The following is a 23,483-nucleotide window of genomic DNA, read 5'->3' as shown; positions in this document are numbered from 1 at the left end:
AATGAAAGTGCACAAAGACTTGAACTTCCACTTAGTGCAATACACATTCCAAGAACTCGTATCCATTTGGTGTCGTAAAACAATTGAACCAAAAGCAATACATATTGGATTCATGAAGATATTACACACACAAGATAAATTACATGATTACATTAATACTTGACACGTAAAGCCATTTGTCCCTGCTATCGTTTCATAAGTAATTCAAAGCTATGCCCCAATAGCTTCTTGAAGCGGCTAAAATTTGTACTTATATAGGTAGACTTCCAAGCATGCTCCTGTGACCGAGCAGTATATCAAGAAGTCTGTTAAGTTAAAACAACCTCTTTTCATCAAAGTACAACCAGAACTAAACCTTGGATGATTAAACAAGTTCCCAATCATCAACTAAGAGAATTAATCTCATTGAACTTAAGATCCAACGTCATGTTGGGCGTTAAGTTGAGATTCTCATAATTGTGATTACCATAAGGCTCCAATCTAAAATATTGACATCCTTTTATTAACATCTCTTACCCATGCTTTTCAAAGCAACCAGCGAGATTAAACTTCGTACGAAAATGAACAATAGTTTTTACACTATCCTTGTTAAGTCCTTGGTTGTAACTATACCTTACATTAATATACCTTAACTCACCATTTTACACTTAGCTATATGCCTTAGCCAAAATTACATTGTTATCCCAATTCATCACCATTGGTGAAATTAGCTTTTGCAACAAAAGAATCTCATGCATTAAAATCCTAGCCATTTTGCTTCTTTACAAGAAGAATGTAATGCAATGAAACCCGATGTCATTATAAAATCCGCAATGCAAGTTAGCTTATTTAATGGTCATGAAATGGAACCTCCCCCATATGGGTTTATCTATCCACTTGTGGATGAATGATCTCTATTTGAGATCCAACTTGCATTCGAATATCCTTCAACAACCGAAGAATACCCACTATATAACAAACCATAACCCATGATATAATTCAAGTACTTCAACAAACAATGAACCGTTTGCCAATGCAGCATTTTAGAATTACTAGTGAACCTACTCATTTGACCAATCGCATATCTGATATGCCTAGTACTTGTCATGGAATACAACAAAACATCCTATAACTCTAGCAAATTCCAGTTGTGAAAACTACATTAACATCACTAGGTAATAACTTTATGCTAGGATCCATAAGTGTTGAATAAATAAAGGTCAAACTTTTATTAACATTGAACTTCTTGAGCACTTTCTCAATGTAATGAGATTGTGACAAGATCAACTTCCCTTTTTCTTTCTTTATTCTTATGCCCAAGATGACATCTGTCTTTCCCACGTCTTTTATGAAAACTATGAACTAAGGAAGGACTTTGTCATTTTAACTTGCGACAAATCCATTCCATTCAAATATCTATGTATAAACAAATTATGACACCTTGACCGTTGTCATAAAATTTGTTATATACACATGTCTAAATTGTATAACTTAAAACCATTAGACAACACTATCCATCAAACTATTGATGTCATTGCTTAGGTGCCTATACAGTGAGTTAATTAACTTGCAAACTTTTGCCTTTTAGCCTTCCACAAAAAATTCTACCGATTGTCACACATAAACCTCTTCATACAAATCTCCATTCAAGAACACAGTCCTGAAATCCATTTGATGGATCACTAGATCTTTAATTGCTGCAAATGCAATTAACAATCTAATTGTTGAGATTGTAGTTACACGTGCATATACCTTATGCCACTAATCGGGCCTTGAACCTTTTAACAGTTCTATCAATCCTCAATTTCCTTTTGAAGATCCATTTACACCCTTTTGGTTTAAACTAGGCGGTAAATTAGCTAACACCCAAATGTTGTTTCCCATGATAGATTTCATCTTATCAATAATTACTTCCTTCCAAAATGGAACATTCTAAGACTTCATAGCCTCATCATATGTGAAAGGATCATCTTCCACATTAAAATGTATGGATGTTGTAGTGAAACTTCATCCCTTGATCCTTCAACCAATTACCCATTAAAATCCGGGCCAAAAGATTTTTCCTTTCCTTGCCCTCTTGCTTATCCTTAGTTGTGATGATGATGTAAATGTCTCCTCTAAATGAGTTTGGTCATCCACCTCTTGATCAACGAAACCTTGATCAAAACTTTGAGCATTGGTATTTAGAGTTACATCCTTTGATCTAGGAATTGAAGAAAATCTAATTTCATCAAACCATGCATCTCTTGACTTAATGGTGGTGTATGTGAACTAACCAAAAGTCATTTTGCACTAATACATAGAACCTATAGGATTTGCTATGTTCCGCATATCCTATAAAATGCATTTAACTCTTCTTTCACCTAACTTTTACGTTTAGGTTCCGACATTTTTATAATTGTCCTAAAACCCCAAACTTTGAGATAACTCAAGTATGGTTTCCTTTTATACCATAGCTCATATGGGGTAACATCCTTTCCTTTCATGGGAACACAATTTAACACGTAATATGCCGTTATAACGGCTATACCCCAAAATCCATCACTTAAAACCAAATATGACAACATAGAATTAATCATTTTTTCAAGTGCATGTCTTATTCTACCTTTCCGCTACACCATTTTTTTGTGGTGCAAATTCCGCGGTAATTTCATGTACTAAACCTATAGATTGGAAATAACTTGGCTTATAGTATTCACCTCCTATATCATTTCTAAAACTTTATAACCTTTCGGTTAGTTTGCAACTCTACTTCACTTAGTAGATTTTAAATATGTTTAGGTTTCATCCTTAGAATACACTAAAATAAACATAGCAACACCTTGAAAACATCAATGATAGTTGCTAAAAACTTCATATTTCCTAAAGAAATTGTGCTATGAAAACACATATGCACTTAATCAAGCAAAAAATAATTCATTCACATTGGATTTAAATGAGAGAATTAAACTTAAAACAAACATCAATGACATGATAACACCAATGAAATAAAATAAATAAACAAATATGTCATAACCTAGTTGGCTTAATCCCAACATAACATGACATATTCAAACAAACAAAATAAATCGATATTTTGTAAAAACATCTATGCTTTCATTCTGACAATTAAAAAATAAATACTTCCTCCAAATCATGGACATCACAAAAGATAAAAACATCTAACTCATTCATCATAAACAAAAATCAGTTTCATGCATAAGAATTAATACAACATATATACAAATTTGACAAACTCCTCATTGCCATCAAATTTGTTTCATATACATACACTTATACAACTGAAGTTACATAAATAATTATACAAGACAACATCATAAAACATGAAATAAATCATAGTCTTGTAAAATAAAAAAAAATAAATTAAAAAAATTGAATAAATTAAATAAACAATAATGTATACCATACTATCTACATTAATCGTTCATGACTTATCGGAATGATCATCACTTGAATTGAATCAAGACATTTGAATTTCCTCAAAAATTATACTAATTACCGTGGCCATTAGTCATTACTTCATAACCCATTGAAAACTACAACGGACCTTTTACCATGCATAGACCAATAAATACTTTATTAAGGCATAATACTTGCCACATTAATATCATCGATAATAATCCCATGATAATACTATTAACATATGCAATACCAATTACATATTATATAACAATTAACATAATATATACATGTTAATACTTCCATAAAAAGTCATCATCAAATAATATCATATTTAATAATAAATCATCCATGCTAAATAATCATAAAATAAATAATCAAACAATAAAATTCATCGTTTCAAGCATGGAATAAAAAATACCAATATAGAAAATTAGAAATACTAACCAATTCGCCATGAATAAACATAATAATAAAAGTATCGTGAATTGCATTGTTTTGATAGCACCGAACAAAATCGTTCTTCCGCTTGTTCCTCTTGCCTCCAATGTCTCGTCTTCCTCCTCCATTAAATTCGGGGATATGAGTACAATTGCCACTCCAAGAGATATCACCAAAAAATGTAAAGATTTTGCCATCTTCGTAAAACTACTACTCTTAATTTGTCCAAACTATGAAGCTTGCAAGATGATTCTTGTACCATGTCATCTTTGTAGGAAAATATTACTTTGGATTGTTGGGGAAATTGGTTTACCAGGTCACAAAAATGACAAGAAATTAGACAAATTAACACTTCAAGGCCTGAACGAAATCAGTTTCCCAAATTAATATTTCAACCCTGAATTTACACACCGGTATCACGAAATTACTAGGAGATACAACGAAGACAATCACAACAGTGTGTAGTGTGTTTGTGATCTAATGTAACCAAAATTATGTAATTTATGATGATGATAAATAAACTTGCAATTGTTTTTTTCAAGAAAATAAAGAACTGATATTTTCTCAAAAAAAAAATGTATATGCATTATATGTCTTAAAAACACACACACACACACACACACACACATATATATATATAACTAGGCTGCTTGGATTTCCTCTTTATCGAGTTTAATTTACTTCTAATTACTTTGCTATACTTAATTAAACACCTTCACCTATTAACACCTTCACCTTTCTTAATTAAGCAAAACAAACATGAAATTTGTCTAATACTCAAAATTACTCAACAGCTTTGATGCAGAGGCTACTAGATTAAGGTAATACTACATATGTGTAAAAGATACTCCTCATAATTTCTTCTACTGTCAATTAACATCACATGATAGTAGAATTCATAATGTTGCTTTCTAATACTACCAATGTAATTTTAAACAAATTTAACAACGAAGGGAAAAAAAAACTAATACTCCTCTAAATACGTATAACGTTTTCCAACATTTTATTTGCAGAAGTTTTGATTTTCATTTTAATTAATCTTGCAACCTGGTATTTGTTCATTCCCAAGGACCCCAACATATGGGATCAAACTAGGTGTTGCGTATGCCCACTTAGTTGCGCAAGCCCAAATCCATATTGTTGGCTGCCGTATTTATTTGTTGCAGTCAAACCCTCTAATCGATAGCTTCTTAGTGGACTATTTTAATTATTTGTCTTGTTACATCTTGGTATGTATTTCGCTTTCTCATGAGGCCAATATAATATTAGGTCGTCCTATATAAGTTTGCTTTTTTTTTTTTTTTTACTTTATCAATTTTAAAAATATCCTTAGATTACTTAAATATATTAAGATATTATTTGTTGCTTCAGTACTTAATATTAATGAGTTATTTATTCAATAATCATATAAAGTCAAATAGAACTCAATAGTCAGTAATAAAACTGATTGATATGTGAATAAAAAAAAGTAATTTAATTCAATTATAGATCGAGTATTTGTTACTGAAATAATATCAATTATAGAATATTTTTGAAAATAATATCAATTATAGAATATTTTTGAAAATGGAACATGTAAAATAATAAGTACAATAATATATGTGCAATATATGAACAATAATAATATAAATATAATATGTATAATTTTGAAGTGAAACTTTGGATTTGCGGTTGATAATTGTGAGTTATAAAGTAATTTTGTAGTGTTATGAAGAATTGTAATGATTGGTAAAATATAATGTAATTTATTTTTTTTAATTTGGACTTAATTCTAATTATTGGGTGTTGGAGTTTTTATTATTCTCTAAGTGAATTTTTTTATTGATTAACCTTTTGTTTTAATGATTTTTTTATTGATTAACCTTTTGTTTTAATTATCAATTTATATATATATAATTTTAAAGGGAGTTGCTAGGGTATTTTTAATATTCATAAGGGACAATACAACTTCAATTTTTTTAAGTGACACACTTTTCCTGGTAACCTAGAAATATTATAGGAGTACATTTTGTTATTAATCACTTTACTACATATTATTTTTAGATGTAAATCTGATCTGTGCAATGCACTATTCAGTTATTGCGATCTCTTTATCATTACTTTTTTTTTTAAAAAAAAAAAAATCACCTCAGATTTTTACACAAAAATATGAGAAAATACAAGTTTATCTTCTTGGTAAACAAAATATGTTTATCAAATGGAAAAATTATAAATAAATCTACAACTTTTTAATAAAAATAGACCCCACAATAATTGGTTTATTTACAAATATTCCATTATGACTTGAAAATTGACCCACAATAGTTGATTTATTTACAAATATGACATAATGATTAGGAAAAATTGTTTATTTATTTATCATTTTACCATTTGATAAACGAATTTTGTTTATCAAGTAGATAAAATGGGGCTTCCTAAAAAAATATATATTTTTTATTTTTACTATGGATCTTTAAAGATACCTTCAATGATCTGGCGACTTGCGACAATACATAATGGTGTTATCGCTGTCATCACGGTAGTCATCCATGTTAGGCTCAGAGTCATACCAACTTTCGTCCAAGTAGTTCCATTCTGGAACACTTTCTTCACCTCAATCGCCTTCGTCATCATACCCTTCAGCATTGAAGGGATCCACTGGCTTTCGTTCATTCGCTTCTTTTGTGTCTTCGTTAAAAGACGTCTTAGTTTCTTCAACCGTCTCTTCCTCTTCGTTGTCTTCTTTTGGATCACCCTTCGCATCCGACCCACCGTCCATTTGAATCTGATCATCATTCTCTTTCTCCGCATCTCCTTATTTTTCTTCTCCTTCATCATCCTCATCCTTGCCTGAATTGTCATAACTACCGCCATTGTCGGCGTTGGCTTCATTATGCTTTTCAGCGTGTTCATATTAATTTACAATGTCTTAATTAGTTACAAGCTGAATATTATTTTTTCATTTCAATTTATGGAAAATATCTATAATATCAAATAATTATATTTTATTAATTTAATTAATTTAAGCACTTAGTCATTAATTTTGATCATATGACGATTAAATATTTTAATTCTAAACTAAATTATAACCCTTTTATCTAATTCATGTTTTTTTACGAGTATGAAATTTAAGTTTTTGTACACCTCTTATGGATCTCATTCGTCAAATATATAAAAATTCATAGTTTATAAGATAATTTTTTTATGAAGTATTTATTTTATACTTTAAAAACTTTTTCCTTAACGTTTCATCACAGCACATGAAAACTCCAACCTTAAAACTTTGTGCAGTTTCTCCTTTGTTTTTAATAAAATAATCCCAAAGTCGCTTCTTTTAAAAAAAAATAAACCTTATAACTTCCATCATTTTCCTTAAAAAAAAATCCAATTTCTAACATTGTATTTTGTTTTTCCAAATTACTCAATAACGAACTTATTAATAATTTAACAATTTATCAAAACAATTAGAATCTAATACTCCACCCGTTTTTAAATACTTGCTCCATTTCCTTATTTAAAAAGCTTTTATAATATTTAATTCATTTCTCTCACCTAGTGGACCAAACATAAATCATATTTTGTTAATTTCATATCCTCTCTCCTCCAATTCTCTCCACTACTTTTGCTTTTATAATTTTTTTATTCACAACTACCCCACTACCTCTATATTTAATTACTTTCTCCAATTTCTCCATGTAATTTCTCCTAAAACTTCGCACATGGAGAAATGGAACAAGTATTTAAAAATGAAGGGAGTATTATTTCAAAATGAACTTCAAACATCCTGAAACATATATTTTTTTTTATCCATCAATCCAAATATCTTTCGGGATAATATATATCATTTGCATTTACATGGGTTCAATAGTTTTAAACACCAATTCGAAAATCTCTTTTTTCACTGGCTTAGTAATTATATGTGGCTGTAAAAAAATTTAAAACATGCCTGACCACACCGTGAATTAAGACCGCTTCATTGAAAGCTCTTAAGTCATAGAATTCCAAGCCATCATCTTTCCTTGAAAGATACAACTTTTCCCAAGCTACCCACACAAGATTTCACTCATCATCAGCTTTGCACCGGCAAAAAAAAAAAAAAAAAAAAAAAAAAGCTACAACACATCTTCTCCATTTCATCTAAGATACTAAGGGAGAAGTATTACATAGCATATGTCATATAGGCATTGCTTGTGCAACCAATTTTACGATTATTTCGCGCCCCACTTGAGTAAGAAAATTACCCTTCAATCCCTTTCTTCCAAATCTTATCTTAAATTGATTAGAAAATCCTTTTCTTCAAATTCTTAATGTACTTACCCCAACACATGATCATAAAACTATATATAATATTGAGTCATACAGTACTAATGTTCTAAACAACTGTTTCTCTTCTACCTTATAAGTATATGTTGTGATCCATGAGAAGGATCTTAAAATGAGAAGGATGAGAAGGAATCTCAATCATTCATATGAGCAATCTAGTGGCTGGTATTAGAACAAAAAATACGCTACTCTACTTCATATCTTTACTGATCAAATATCCTTGTTTATAAAGCTTAGTGCCCACAAATTCACGCTACTCTTCCATCTAATCAAGACCGTTTGTTGTCCTTAATTTCTACTATTCACCTTTTCTCTCTCTTCCTCCACAAGTTTCATGACTATTTTTCTCCTTGCCTTCAATTCTTCCCACTAGTAGAAGCAATCTGGTCATCATCTTCACCATTTTAGATCATAGATCTTCATTTCGAATCTTCGTAGAACATTCGCCAATTAATGTTGTTCCACAACTATGTAATGGAAATAGAGGATGAGAGAGAAAGATAAGTAGGGTGTTTTTAGATAAATGAATAAGAAAACTAAGAAACTAAAGTAAATCTAAAGGATAAATTGGAATGTCTATTGGAATTGGTAATTTCATGCCCTCTCTGCCCAAATACATATTCTTAGGTGAATGAATAAGAGGAGTAAAAAATTTGCATATTTAGAAGTAAAATTATACACATTTTTTTTAAATTCTATGCACATCGAATACAAATCGAAAAGTATATGCACATTCAACTTAAAAAAATTTGCACATTCAATACAAATATATGCATATAAAACCTTCTTGTTTTAACAAACTTCTCATTTGACCCTAAATATAGGGTTGAATCATCCAGTGTGTTGTAACGGATGTGAGAAAGAACAAATTAATGAATGCAAAACAAATAAATAGCACACACAGTTTTACGTGGTTCACCAACAATGTGTTGGCTACATCCACGGGCAGGCGAGAGAAATGCTTTATTGATCTTGAGGAAATTCCAGATTACAGATTGATAATGTCAATTATCAATAATAGACTAATCTATGAATAAACCCTAACTAGGAATATATATAGCTTCCCCAAATAAGATAGATAAGTGCATAAAAACGGCCCATGAAACCCTAATGAATCGTGTGGGTTCCACCGTGCACAAACGGAGAGCTCTCGCTCACCATCGAGCGAGCTATCGCTCGGACCCCAGTCGAGCTATCGCTCATGGTCGAGCGAGCTATAAGGGCTACTAACAATCTCGAATATTGAGCAAGTTTAAACAGTGTTCAAACTTACTCCGCGAAACCGGCTTGGTGAACATATAAGCAGGATTATTGGCAGTACCTACCTTCTTCACCTTAATTCTCGTCTCAGTTCGTAGAAAATGATATCTGACATCAATGTGTTTAGTTCTCTCATGATATGATGCACTTGATCCTTAGCCAAACATATTGCACTCAAACTGTCACAATATACTATAGCTTGATCCAGATCATTAACTAGTCCCTTTAACCAGATTCCCTCTTTGGATGCTTCTGTTAAGGCCATGTACTCTGCTTCAGTAGTAGACAATGTCACTGAAGGCTGCAAAGTAGTTTTCCAACTAACAACCGAACCACCAAGAGTGAACACATAACCAGTCATAGACATTCTACCATCAACATCCCCAACATAATCAGAATCCGAATAGCCTGTAACTAAACATGCCACATCATTACCATAAATGAGACCAACATCAAATGTACCCCTTAGGTAACGAAAAATCCTCTTGACTGCTTGCCAATGCTCCTTACCATGATCAATCAGGAACCTACTAACAACACTGACTGCTTGTGCAAGATCCGGCCTAGTTCAAACCATAGCATACATCAAACTCCCTACTGCACTAGCATAGGGAACACAAGACATGTACTCCTTCTCCTCAACAGACTTTGGTGCAAAAGCAACCGACAAGTGACAATTGGCCGAGTTTGGAGTATCTATAAGCTTCGATGTTGACATGCCAAACTTCAACAATATCTTCTCAATGTAGCCTTTCTGCGATAAGAAAAGTTTCTTTTAAGCCCTATCCCTATAAATATCCATGCCCAATATCTTTCAAGCCGCACCCAAATCCTTCATTTCAAACTCGGCACTGAGAAGACCCTTCAATTTCTGAATATCAGACTTGTTCTTCGCTGTTATCAACATATCATCTACATAAAGAACTAAGTAGATGTAAGACCCATCTGTCAACTTGTTATGTTATACACAACAATCATACAAATTCCTGTTGTAGCCTAGCTTCATCATGTAGGTATCAAACCTCTTGTACCATTACCTAAGAGACTGCTTTAGCCCATACAAGGACTTCTTCAACTTGCAAACATGGTCTTCTTTTTCTGGAACTTGGAAACCATCCGGTTGGGTCATGTATATATCCTCTTCCAACTCTCAATGTAGAAAATTTGTTGTCACATATAGTTTCTCAAGCTCCAAATCCTGATGTGCAACTATTGCTAGTAGCACCCTGATGGAAGTGTGTCTGACCACAGGTGAGAAGATCTCATTGTAGTCTATCCTCTCTATTTGTGTGAACCCTCTTGAAACTACTCGAGCCTTATACTTGATCCCCTCCGCAGGTGTCATCCCCTCCTTTTTCTTGAAAATCCATTTACAAGTAACAATTTTCTCCCTGAAGGCCTAGGAACAAGACCCCAAGTCTTATTCTTATGAAGTGACTCCATCTTATCTCTCATTGCAGCAAGCCAATGGGTAGATTCTGTACACGTAACTGCTTCCTTATAGGTAGATGGCTCATATACATCCACCTCTTCGGCAACCTGTAGTACATAAACCACTATATCTTCAAAACCAAATCTGTCATGAGGTTTTCCAAAATTCGCCCTTTTAGAACGTTCCAGTGCTAGATTAGGCTTGTTCAATTTTGGCGTTGATGATTCTGGTGCTTCATTATTTTCGTGTTGAACATCTTTTTCTTGTACCTGATCACTCTCATCATGAGTGACTTGCTGCTCCACCTGTTTGTCAACACTACCACTATCTGATACAACTATGGACTGAACATTAGAGTTAAACATAGAATTTTCATCAAAGACTACATTTCTACTAAGTATAACTTTACTTTCCGATGGAGACCAAATCCTATAACCTTTAACCCCATCGCCACACCCTACAAATACTCCCTTTTTGGTCCTTAGCTCTAATTTACCCTCATTAACATGATAATAAACATTGCAACCAAAAGCTCTCATTTTTTAGTAATTTGCAGGCTTACCAGACCACACCTCATAAGGTGTTTTGAGGTTAATTCCAGAGTGCAGTCCACGGTTAATCAAATAACATGTCGTACTAACAGCTTCTGCCCAAAACTTTCTGGTCAATCCAGCATTAGAGAGCATGCACCGAACTCTCTCCAAAAGTGTCTGATTCATTCGTTCTGCTACACCATTTTGCTGTGGTGTATCTCTGACGGTACGGTGCCTAGTGATCCCCTTATTCTTGCAAAACTCATCGAACTTAGACCAACAAAATTCTAGACCATTATCAATTCGTAGCTTCTTGATCTTCTTCCCAGTTTGATTCTCCACTAACGCCTTCCACTGCTTGAAATTCTTGAAAGCTTCACTTTAAAACCTCATTATGATCACCCAAGTCATCCTTGAAAAATCATCAATGAATGATACAAAATACCTGTGACCTCCTAATGACTCAACACGTGAAGGACCCCAACAATCGGAGTGGATATAATCAAGAATACCTTTAGTTCTATGAATGCCTTTGGGGAACTTACTGCGATGTAGTTTCCCAAAGACACAAAGCTCACAGAAATCAAGTTTTATGACCTTGTGGCCACCTAGAAGATCAGCCTTGGAGAGGATTTGCATTCCTCTCTCACTCATATTCCTAAGCCTTATGTGCCATAACTTGGTCATATCATCCTTCTGAACCTCAGATGAAGCAACAACAACTGAACCTGATAAAGTGGAGCCATGTAGGAAATACAAAGTACCACGCTTGAAACCCTTTAGAATCACATCTGAACCCTTGCAGACATTCAAAACTCCACCTTTACCCCTAAAATTGAAACCCTAATTGTCTAGTGCACTAAGTGAAATCAGATTCTTAGTCATTTGTGGAACATGTCTGACATCGTTCAATATGTGAAACGTACCATCATGTGTCCGGATCTTGATAGAGCCAATACCAACTGCCTTGCACACTGCACTATTAGCCATTGAAATATTTCCTGCATCTACCTGCTTATAGGTAGTAAACCACTCCCTACGTGGACATATATGATACGATGCCCCGGAATCAAGAACCCACACATCATTGTGATATGCATGTTCACCCGCAACTAAAGCAATGTCATACTCAAAATTCGAATCCTCTTCTGCTAAAGCAGCAGATACAGATTTATCTTGCTGTTTCTTCTTGGGACATTCTCTCATCCAATGCCCCTTCTCTTTACAGTAATTACAGACATCAGTTTGCTTAGGACCCCCTTTGGAATTTCCGGGTTTCTTAGCCTTCTTCTTCCCGGAATTTCCATGTCCTTTTCCACCACTGGCCATTAATCCAGAGGCTTGATTGTCTGTACTACCAGATGCCTTATTGCGTAATTCCCTAGTATGAAGAGATGATCTAACCTCTTCTAGGGACACAGTATCTTTACCAACAATAAAAGATTGCACAAAATTCTCATACGACAAAGGTAAAGAAACTAACAGAATTAAAGCAGCATCCTCATCATCAACCTTAACATCAATATTACGTAAATCTAGCAAAATCGTATTTAATTGATCTAGGTGATCTCTAAGAGGTGTACCTTCATTCATTCGCAGACTGAACAGACGTTGCTTCAATAGCAACTTGTTTGTTAGAGACTTTGTCATGTAAAAACTCTCCAATTTCAACCACAGACCTGGTGCAGTTTCCTCCTCCGCAACCTCGGTAATGATATCGTCTGCAAGACACAACATGATCGTAGAATGTGCCTTCTCCTCCAGAATGGCCATCTCAGCGGTATCCGGACCCGGTGACTTCTTTGTCGATGGTGTCTCAGCGCCATCCAATGACTTCTTTGCCAATGGTTCCCATAACCCTTGTTGTTTCAACAACACTCGCATCTTGATCTGCCATAAACTAAAACTATTCCTCCCCGTGAATTTATCAATTTTCACATTCATACCAGAAATCTCTCCCACTCAAACCGAACCTAAGCTCTGATACCAATTGTTATAACGGATGTGAGAAAGAACAAATTAATGAATGCAAAACAAATAAATAGCACACACAGATTTACGTGGTTCACCAACAATGTGTTGGCTACGTCCGCGGGCAGGCGAGAGAAAAGCTTTATTGATCTTGAGAAAATTCCAGATTACAGATTGATAATAGACTAAGCTATGAATAAACCCTAAATAGGAATATATATAGCTTCCCCAAATAAGATAGATAAGTGCATAAAAACGGCCCATAAAACCCTAATAAATCGTGTGGGTTCCACCGTGCACAAGCGGAGAGCTCTCGCTCACCATCGAGCGAGCTATCGCTTGGACCCCAGTCGAGCTATCGCTCATGGTCGAGCAAGCTATCTCTCGGCCCCTATCTCACCTTCGACCTTCACGAGCTACCACGCGAGCTACTGAGCGAGCTATCACTCGGCCTAGTCGAACCAATCTGTCTTCGTGAGCTATAGCTCACTCGCATAGGAGCTATAGCTCCAATTTCGTCGCAACTCCATATGCTTCCGAAACTACCGAGCTACCTCTCGAGAAAATGAAAAGGAATCTTGACCGTACAAATGAATCCAATGCTTCACATTTAACCTATAGAAAATGCACATCCGGTGCAAAAAATATGCATGTTTAGTACAAATTTATGCACATTTAATTTCAAATTTATGCACATTCGATTTTTACTTGCGCAAAATGCACATTCATCACAAAAATTATGCACATTTAGTACAAAAATTATGCACATTTAGTACAAAATTTATGCTTTTAAATAAAAAATTATGCACATTTGTTTTTCCTTTCATTTTCCTCATCACCAAAACAATCTCTTTCTTTCTCCTCCATTAAAGCTCAAATCTAACTTCTAATAAGAAAGTAAATGTAGTTATAAGAAAATTGCAAACCCATTAATAAGGATTGGATTTCCAACGTTTACTACTTGGATTGGATTAAAATATGTATTATTAGCACAGAGGCTTTGATGACTTCTATTAACTATGCACATTTGTAAATTATGCACATTTTTTACATAAAAAATGCACATATAGCTTCGAATTTATGTATAGTTAATCTTACTCTTGGATATAATCTCGTGTATTCTTTTATGTATTGTCCATGACATATATTTTTATTATAGTCATGAAGATCCTTTTGAAATATGAAGGAGAAAAAAGGTGGGAGAAGAGATAATTAAAGAGGAGAAAAGGGACAAGGACAGGGAGGAGAGAGAGCGAGAGAGAAATGGGGATTTTTTTTTTGTTTTTTTTTTTAAAACTTTGAGAAAAAAGATAATGGGGAAGAGTGATGATGATCAGGGAGGAAAAAGAGGAAGTGAAAAACATAGGGAAAAAAAGAATAATGGGGGAAAATATTATATACAATTTTGCCATTAATATATATAGAATGGAGGGATTGATGGATGGAGTATCTTCTACGGTCCACCAGTGGCGAATGGTGCACACAACAATAAAGGCACTAGTGCACAACTATACTCATGGCTGCAAACAAAACAAGGAATAGATTGTTTTGAAACATTTTTTCTTTCCTTTTTTTAATTTTTTTTTAAGGGAAGATTGTTTTGAAACATAGCTTAAGGGTATTTAGACTTTTTTATTTTGCTGTTACAATCTGTTGAATCTTATACTACATATGAACGATCGGAGAATGTCATTTCTTGGTGATAAAGGTGATTGGAATGGTTAGCTAGCTATTGCTCATAAAATGAAATTATTTTTATTTAACTGAAATTATTTTTGTTGTATTATTATTATTATTATTATTATTATTATTATTATTATTATTATTATTATTATTATTATTTAATTTTTTTTTTACAGATTCTATTTATTTTTGTTCATTAAAATTACAGATTTTTAATACAGAGTAATTAAATCTATTTTTTTTTTTTACTAAACTGAAATAATATTTGTTGAATATTCCGTATTATTTTCAAAGCTCAAGAGAACATGACCCCAATTAAGTTCACTAAAAATAATTATTACTCTGAAAGGGCGAAGATTGAAGTTTAGAACAATTTACTACATATTCTTTTGATATGTAACTATTCACCTATTTATAAATAAACTTTGTTACGCAGCTCCTTCGTTTGTTAACAAGTGTTCTATTAACATTTTCTGCATTATTGGGTATTTGACCTACTTTGACTAATGTTTGTATATATATATATATATATATATATATATATATATATATATAAGAAAAATATAGTCTTGTGAGTATTTCTTGGAATTATCACATAATAAATAGATTATTAATTTTTATTTTTTTAAAATATATATTTATTAATAATTAAAGATATTGTTGGTCAAATATTTGTATTGGCATATGTGTCGTGGAGAAATGGAGCACTTATTAATACCCCGTGTTTCGGGTAAAAACAATGGGACCTTCGGACAGGTCATTTCCTGTGGGCTGAACACTATTCTTGGTCTAAGTAATGATTAGGCTGAGGATTTCCTGCACAACTAACACATGTAATCTAGCCTCGGGGGTTTTGCCGAGGAAGGCCCCTCTGATGCTAAAGTCAATACAAGGTTTAGAGAGAGAAAATTATACAAGAGTATTAATCGCTTAAGACTTTGGGTGAATGAATGTAGATAGAGAGGAGAGTGAAGGCTTTTATACCTTTACTTTGATAGACAAATGGGCCTTGGGTCAAACGAGCTTGCCATGTTGACAGAGCCTTTGACTGACTTAGCTCGATTTGGAGAGTTGAACCTTAGCATTGGGCTTTATGATTGAATCATTTGTGAATCGGCCCAATCGGAGTAAATTGGACCCAAACACCTCAATTCCATGTAGCATTGTAGCCCATGATTTAGCAACTACAGCCAGAAGATTGTTCTTTTTTGTTTCTTATAGGCTGTGAAGAAAGCCAGAAGATTGGCCTTTCTGACTCGGATCCTCTTGTTTACTTGTTGTCGAATTTATTTATTTATTTATATTATTTTTTTAAAATAAAAATAAAAAGGACTAGACTGTATATTATAATGCCTCTATGTGTGCTTATTAAATTTATTGTTTAAACTTAATTCCTGTACCTATATTTTTTTTTTTTTTGAAACCCCTTTTTGACCACATTTAAAAACAACAATGTTTAATTTCTAAGGACCTTTATTACCAAATCCTTATATAAGAACAACCAGTCTTAAAAGGATTATGCAATTTCTTAATAGTAAAACTAGTTATTAACAACTTTACATTATTAATAAGAAAAATATGTATATATATTAAAACCCATGGCAAGAATTGTAATCATGCCACGTGTCATAATTTTTGTCACGTGTCGTCATGACTTAATAAATTATGTGGGGTCATGTGACTCATGTCATATTAAAATCGATCATAAATGTTTCCTCACAAAAAAAAATTGATTTCAATATAATCTCATTCTTTCGTTTACTCATTCATAATTCATAAATGTTATATGTACTACTATACGTATTAAAAATATGTAACACAAAAATACATAGTAATTTCAAAACCACAACATGTGTTTACTTTGAAGAAATTTATAATGGTAGATACAAATTCCTTTAACAAATAAAACAAACTAATATGAAGTATAAAAGTTAGGTTACTCCCGTCAACCAAAAAAAAAAAAAAAAAAAAAAAAAAAAAAAAAGGGTTACTGCATACTATATAATGAATTTTGATATTGTTCAATAATATTTTACAAAAAAAAACAAATGATTTTTTAAAATTATAAAACAACCAATAAATTTTACTTTAATTTAATAGAATTTTTTATATACAAAAAATAACCGGATACATCGCCCGGGCCTAAAACTAGTTTATAATTATTACGTATACAATTATATCTCTTATTTATTCTTAAACGTGTATTTGTTTTGAACAATTCACGTTGTTGACCTAATCAATTAATACACTTGATAACTGCCTATGGCAATACATGTCAATTCACTTCAGGTACTCATGAAGAGGTGAATTAAATTAGCAGTCATCACAACCTTTTTTAAAAAAAAAAATTCCTTTTTTTTTTATTTATTTATATATATATATTTTAATTGTGAATTTCATAAAGCTTCGTGAAAATGTGATAAAGTACACATTGTATGTCAGCTTAAATTACTTAATTGATCTAGTTGGAACGTCATATACTCATGAAAGCAAAAGTAAATAAAATCCTACTCGTAATAATAAATAAATGTACAACATTCTTATTCGTTGTATAGTATGTAATATAGCATATCCATCAAAAGTCGATGTAACATGTACATGTAGCTCGCTCATATACAATAATAATCTATATGCCTTGGAAGATCCACAAATGATCCTCCAAATCTTTATTTAAAATATCTAATACTAGTAATATAACAAATAGTATAATAAACAGCAACAAAAAATATATCAAAATCATGTAAAAATGTGAAATGGAAATGAACAGAATGAATTTCCAAAAAAAAAAAAAATCAAAAAATACGTTTGAGTCTAAATTTGCAGCTGCTACTACCAATTCGAATTTCAGCTTGATCAGCTAATTTATCAATACTTAAGTGACACGTAACCCTAAACCTCATTTTCATCAACTTCAACTTTCCCAACTTAATCTTCACAGGAACCTTAGCCCTTAAAACCAAGGGAATATTTCCAGTTTCTTGCTGTTGTTGTTGCAATGTAGAGCTTAACCCCGACGCATCGTTAACGGTACCAGATAACGAGACGTCGAGATTGGTGGTGTTACGGTGGCCTTGGTAAAACTTAGGCAATGACCCTTGACAAAGTTGAATGTCTTTGTACCAAGCAGTAAGACTAGACCCACCTAGGTAATAAATACCTATGCGTTTGTTAGGGTTGTGAGCGGTTATGTTTACGACGAAGGTGGCGGATATAGAGTTGTTGTTGTTAGGGGAAAATTGTGTGACTTTAAGGGTGTCGATGGAATAATCAGGGATTTTAGGGCGAAATATGAGGAAGAGTATACCTATTGTAGCACCGATAGCGACGATTAGAACAAGTAGTGTACAAAATATGCAACAAAATGCACGGCAGCAACAACTTCTTTTTCTACGTTTGTATGGTGGTGGTGGTATGGGGTAGGCGGGTGGAGGGCCGGCTCGATGTGGTAAAGGAGGGTAGTGTTCGCGACCAGTGCTATCGGACTTGAGTGTATTGGGTGGGATCAACGGCGCGGATGATGGTGGTGGCGTTTCCACGTCCGGTGCCGGGTGGATCCTTTGGTGATCGGTAGACATCTTGTTTGGGCGGTTGTGTTGAGACTTTTTGAATAAGATAGATGTTTTTGAATGTAATTGTGACTTTTGTTATAAAGAGGGAAATATAAAGGATATTATAGGAGTATAGAAAGTCAGGAATTGGGTACGTTGAAGTTTCGTTTTATTGACTTTGAGTGGTTTAGGTGATTTAATAACGTGTCCCTATTTGTTTCTAGATATACATATACTTGTAATTCTTTTTCCTTTTCATATTTGTAAGAAATTAAGAACTTTTCACTTTTGTGATTTGTTAATTGGTTTAATATATGGCAGCTACAATGGTCAAAGATGAGGGGGGAAATTGTTTTTATATCTAATCTTTGTCAAGTTGTCTAATTATTTTTTGATGTATTTTGTTGTTGTCAAAGTGAAATGCATTGAATTTATGATAATTTTGATAAAATAATTTGATTGAAGATAATAGAAAGTGAACAGATAACCAGATTTAGTCATACTCGTATTAATTAATTGTGTTTTGTTGCTTGTGGTAAGGTCCATCAAAGGTTAAAACGTGTACATAATTTTGGAAAGCATGACCTTGTCTCCTATTTGGAGTTTTAGGATTTAAGATTTGCCATTAATAAACTGACTAAAATCGCAAGGCATGACCTCCTAGTTATGGTTTTACGCTTTCGGCTATGGTGATTGGCTATGGTGATTGGGTGATGGCCATATATACTGAATGTAGGCCCTATTCTTTTGAGCTATTATGCTCTGCTCTGCACTGCTCTGCTCTGCACTGCTCTACTCTGTCCTGAAATCTGATCAGCTTTGCTAGGGTGAAATATGCTCTGCTCTAGGGAAGATTCGACACTTTGGTACTTCACAAACTTTTAAAAAAATCGGGTGTACAATAATTTTTGTACATCCACTATAAAGATAGACTAATTTGATCAAAAGTTACCCCTGAAATAAATAAAAGTTACCCTAATATGCATAAAAGTAATCCAATACAAAAAAAATTATTAATAAAGAATCATATTTTAAATGACTAAAAATCAATTATTAGTGATTGAATATAATTAAATTACCATTATAAAACTTTTCTTATTGTCTATATATATAAAAATTGTATTATGTTTAAAGTTACCCAAAAAAGGCAAAAAGTCACCCTAAAATTAGGTAAAAGTTACCCTTATACTGCTCGATGTACAGTAATATTAGTGTAAACCGGGTGTATACAAAAGTTTTTGTTGGTACTTTAGGTTAGTTTTTATAATCAAATGATGTCTTAATCTAAATAAGTTAATGATAGAACTAAATGGGTTAGCACAATCCAAAAAAAATATATAACACAACACACTTCTGTGTCTATTGGGTGGGCCTAGTTGTGGCCGTATTATTGGGAAACACGATACTGAGCAAATGTGTTTTGTTGATTGTGGTTGCAAACGATTCAGATATGATGTAGATCGCAGAGCATGCAAGATCGTTGTAGGATCGTACAGGATCAATGTAGGAGCGTATGATCCTATTTTTCACTTGGATTATTATTGAATAGTATAGGATTCGACATAATCGTGTATGATTGGTCATGATCGTCTGATCCTACTTTTTAAAATTAGCGTATAGCAATCAGACTTTTTCTAAGCTAGAAAAATTACTATCCAATTACTTAGGACCTATTCACATTTACTTAATTTTACTTCAGTTCGTCCATTTCAGTTCAGTTTAATTCAACTCTAATTAGTTCAATTTAGTTCAATTCAACTCCTAATTTCCCTCTCTCATAAAATTTTTATTTCACCTAAGTTCAGTTCAGTTCAGCTCCAACTAGTTCAGTTCAGTTCAGCTCAACATAGTTCAGTAAATGTGAAGAGACCCTTAAACTATAGAATTAAGCATTTTTATAAATTAACAATTATGTATCTAATTATGTAGCCGCCTTTTTATTATTTTTTTTTATCAATTTTGTAGGATCTTATGATTCTATGATCCGACTTTATTTCCATCCTACTCCCTTCATTGATCCAATGTACACATAAATGTGTGGGTGCTTGCAAGGTGTCCTAGGTAGTAATGTTGTTGATGGATGAAAGGAGAGTATGACAAGGCAAAAGAGAGAGAAGTATTACTGAAACTTTTTCCTAACACTTGAACGAAGTAGAGTAAATACTAAATAGTGTAATATTGACCCTTCATTTACAATGAATAGATAGGATTTCTCAATCTCTAACTTGTTGAATTACAAGTATTTCACAAATCACAACTCTATTAGCTCCAAAGCTTTGTTTTATAATCATACCTTATATGTCCTCCATTCAAAATATCAAAAGTTGAACCTTTGAAATCACCAATGAATCTTTATAGTAAGATTTATTAACTTATACATTGATTATAAGAAAAGGTAATTGAGGATGCAAAAGGTCCATATTGTATCCACATTTCAAACCCTAAGTGTTCTCATATAAGGAGCGTGGTATATTATATCAACCAATCCAGGGCCTCAATTATAAGCTTACATTTTTGGTTGAGTTAGTCCTTTATTATAAGTGAAAAAAAAAATTCTTATTAGGCTCTGATACCATGTAAGTCTGTGTAATTTTCCATTGTTAGGATGTTCTCATTACACAATATATATATGGATTACAACCTAATCTATAAGAATATAGGGTTAACATTAATACACAAAAGATATTAACAAGATATATACAAAAAAAATTAATCATATTCTCCAGCAACCAAAAGTGATAATCCAAAAGGACAACAATATTTCTCGTTACAAATCCATTAAGGTTGTGTTTGGATACTCACATTTCATTTGAAATCACTGATTTCAATTATATTCCAGAATTTCAATTTCTAGAATTCAATTCCAAGTTTCATGTTTGGCAAATTAAGAATTTCAAATTTGGAATTTCAAATTCCAAAAACTTGTTTGGGAAAACAAAAAATTTCAAATCCTAGATTCAAGCTAAAACGATAATACACTTCATGAGCAACAAAATTGATTTCTTTTGCCACCAAATTTCAGAATTCGTTTTTGCTTTTCGCTTTTTTCCCAAAATCAACTCAGAGAATTAAAAAAATTAGAGAAAAAAAAAAGAAATAAAGAAGAACAAGAAAAAATTTGTTTTTCAAAAAATTTCTTTTGTTTATTATGAAAAGACGTTACTTTTATTTGTCTTATAACCTGTTTCAACACCAAACATATTAAGATAGACATAATATTGTTTCGAAAAAATTTGTTTTTACCGAGTTAGGTTTGGGTTCTTCGTATTTCTAAATAACATGTACAATTGTACGTCATCGCAAAGACCTACCACGAGACTTTGGACATGTTCTCTTCAACTTGTTTCTGGTATTCATTACTTATTCCTTAATAAATTTATATCAAATCAGATCATACTAGAAAAAATTCAGATCAATTTAGATAAGAATTTTTAACTATCACTTACTTATAGTTAAATATGGTTGATTGCGTATTTAAAAAATTATGAAAAATTACATATTTGGAAAGTTTATAATGAGATGAATCTAATAAAATCCATTTTGATAATGTTTTTCTTTATAAATTAATATTAAAATACGGTCACAGTTTAGTCAAATTATTAAATCTAATAAGATCAAACTAGATCAGAAAAGTTCAGATAAAAACATAACAAAATCAGACCAGATCTCTTTGTTTCAATTTTTTTTTTTTAAAAAATAATATTAAAAAAAAAAAAAAAAAAAAAAAAAAAAAAAAAAAAGTCCTATCTTAGAATTCAAATTCAATCTTAGCTTCATCATCCTTGTACTATGATTGCAGGGAGTGATAAAGAATATTATACGTAGTAGTTTTGTAAATGCTGAAAAGCCGACATATTCAAAAAGCGTGTATATATTTCTCACCTGGAAGGTATTATAATATCATGTTCCACGCTACACAATCATGAATATAGAAAATCTTACCTTCTAAGCAACTTGAAATAACTTCTATTTAAATACTCAAAAAAATTTCAAACCCCCGGTTTACAATAATTTATTATAAATCGGGCGCCGCCACACGTGCCAATTTATTTTTTTTAAAAAAAAATTCATATAAAACGACGCGAAAAACTGAGAACATTCTTCCCTTAATTTTAGTAATCGCAGAGCAACAATGGAGGAGAGAGAAACTGATAAAGCACAGACAGTAAACGCAAAATTGATTACCTTAGGGATTTGATCATCAATGGAGGAATCGTCGACAAACTTTAATTCATCAAATTACAGTAATTTGATCCACGATTTTCAACAACAATAGAGGCAAATTCAAACACCATTGTTAGGTAATTTCGACGTAAATCGCACAATAATAGAAGATGAAACAACAAATTTTGTAGATGATAACATAGAAACTACTCGAATTGATGATGAACACGGAGAAGCGTCATTAATGAACGGGGATAGAGAAAGTATAAGCACGAATCAGGACACTAGAGGTAATCAAATTGACAATGCAAAAGAGGCAGAAAATCAAGTGGTTCCTCGTAAGTTAATTGATTTAAATTTAGCACAAATGTCCAAATCAAATGAAACTGAAGGTAATTTCGATACAATCAACCTTCTAATTGGAACGAAACTGAATTTTGAAGTTAATGTGCTGAATTTTGCACAAATGTTACCCTTTTTATGCATAAAGGTGACCCTTTGTACACATAAATGCTACCCTTTTGTAAACTCACATGTTACCTTTTTGTTATAAAACGTACAATCAACCTTGTAATTACTATGCAAAAGTGAACCTTTTTATGCATATAGGTGACCCTTTTATACACTCACATGTTACCCTTTTTGTAATATAACGTTACCCCTTTTATGCGTAGATGTTATCCATTTTATGCATAAAAGTAACCCATATAAAACATAGTATTTCTCTAAACATCATGATATGTTGCTACTGCTTATATGATATGACTGTGT

General features: G+C 32.5%; 1 pseudogene; it reads right to left on the bottom strand.

The window, feature by feature from the left end:
* Nucleotides 1-17,636: 17,636 nt before the first annotated feature.
* On the bottom strand, nucleotides 17,637-18,709 carry LOC145626812 (NDR1/HIN1-like protein 6 pseudogene; annotated as a pseudogene).
* Between the last annotated feature and the right edge of the window lie 4,774 nt (nucleotides 18,710-23,483).

This window comes from Chenopodium album, chromosome 4 (assembly GCF_948465745.1).
Source record: "Chenopodium album chromosome 4, dcCheAlbu1.1, whole genome shotgun sequence".
Lineage (NCBI taxonomy): Eukaryota > Viridiplantae > Streptophyta > Magnoliopsida > Caryophyllales > Amaranthaceae > Chenopodium > Chenopodium album.
This window is presented reverse-complemented; position numbering and strand designations above follow the sequence as displayed.